Source organism: Nematolebias whitei, chromosome 20 (assembly GCF_014905685.2).
Source record: "Nematolebias whitei isolate Nwh7 chromosome 20, NemWhi1, whole genome shotgun sequence".
NCBI lineage: Eukaryota > Metazoa > Chordata > Actinopteri > Cyprinodontiformes > Rivulidae > Nematolebias > Nematolebias whitei.
This window is the reverse complement of record NC_056517.1, coordinates 20,648,035-20,649,858: the sequence shown is the minus strand read 5'-3', so window position 1 is coordinate 20,649,858 and position 1,824 is coordinate 20,648,035. Positions and strand designations below refer to the sequence as shown.

The 1,824-nt window shown below is 38.9% G+C and overlaps 1 protein-coding gene across 1 annotated transcript in view; it reads left to right on the top strand.

Annotated features, from left to right (window-relative positions):
- Positions 1–1,824, top strand: part of map3k15 (mitogen-activated protein kinase kinase kinase 15) — a 68,810-nt gene that overhangs the window by 11,068 nt on the left and 55,918 nt on the right. The gene's annotated exons all lie outside the window — the stretch shown is intronic.

Here is a 1,824-nt window from a genome sequence, read left to right as displayed (position 1 = left end):
ATTCATGTCTAATACAGGCCTCTAACTGTTCAATCGTCTTGGGCCTTCTTTGTCGCACCTTCCTCTTTATGATACGCCAAATGTTCTCTATAGGTGAAAGATCTGGACTGCAGGCTGGCCATTTCAGTACCCGGATTCTTCTCCTACGTAGCCATGATGTTGTGATTGCTGCAGAATGTGGTCTGGCATTATCGTGTTGAAAAATGCAGGGTCTTCCCTGAAAGAGATGATGTCTAGATGGGAGCTTATGTTGTTCTAGAACCTGAACATAGTTCGCTGCGTTAATGGTGCCTTTCCAGACATGCAAGCTGCCCATGCCACAAGTGCTCATGCAACCCCATACCATCAGTGATGCAGGCTTCTGAATGGAGCGTTGATAACAACTTGGGCTATCCTTGTCCTCTCTGGTCCAGATGACATGGTGTCCCAGTCTTCCATAAAGAACTTCAAATCATGACTCATGTGACCACAGAAAAGTCTTCCATTTTGCCACACTCCATTTTAAATGACCCCTGGCCCAGTGCAAACGTCTGCACTTGTGGAGCTTGCTTAGAAATGGCTTCCTCTTTGCACTGTAGAGTTTCAGCTGGCAACGGCGGATGGAACGGTGGATTGTGTTCACTGACAATGCTTTCTGGAAGTATTCCTGAGCCCATTCTGTTATTTCCTTGACAGTGGCATTCCTGTTTGAGGTGCAGTGACGTTTAAGGGCCCGGAGATCACAAGCATCCAGTAGAGTTTTACGACCTTGACCCTTACGCACAGCGATTGTTCCAGATTCTCTGAATCTTTTGATGATGTTATGCATGGTTGATGATAATAACTTAAAAGTCTTTGCTATTTTTTGCTGGGTAACACAATTCTGGTATTGCTGCACTATCTTTCTGCGCAACAATGGTGGAATTAGTGATCCTCTTACCATCTTGGCTTCTGAGAGACACTGACACTCTGAGAAGCTCTTTTTATACCCAATCCTGTTGTCAATTGACCTAATTAGTGTTAATTGGTCTTCCAGTTTTTCGTTATATGCTCAATTTCCCTTTTCCAGCCACTTATTGCTACTTGTCCCAACTTTTTTGGCATTTGTTGACACTGTGAAATTTTGAATCAACATATTTTTCCTTTAAAATGTTACATTTACTCAGATTAAACTTTCGATCTGTCATCTATGTTATATTACGAATAAAATATTGACATTTGCCATCTCCACATCATTGCATTCAGTTTTTATTCACAATGTGTTTAGTGTCCCAACTTTTTTGGAATCCGGTTTGTACAATCATTTTAGTCTCCCCACACCATATAACCATACTCCCACATTAAATGATGCTTAAACCTGACATTCTAATCTTTGAATGTACAATTATTTACACATTAATATCAGCAATAGCATTTTTGGTCTTTGAAACTCCCATCCTATACAAAATATTTTTCAATAAGCTCATTTTTATACTGTTTTTTTTAAGCCGGCTTATTGGTTAATATTATAGATATTGGGGTATCACTTTACAATAAGGCTCCCTTTATAGATGGCTAATAAATAGTTTATAAATACTGTATAAATTCCTCTATAAACACTTTATAAATAATTAATAACTGCTTATTAAGCATTAATTAAGGGTGACAGAGAGAGAAAACTGAGCAGTTTCTTGTCAAATAGTGATCAAATCTGTTCACCTATATATTTCATCTAGTGTTGTTATAGTAAACATTTCAGACTAATTTACCACCTTTTAAGCACAATAAGCATTTGTAAACCTAGTGTAGTGAACTAAGTCTCAGGTCAAAATCTGGCCCTGAGGGCCTTCCTGGGACAAGAACTGT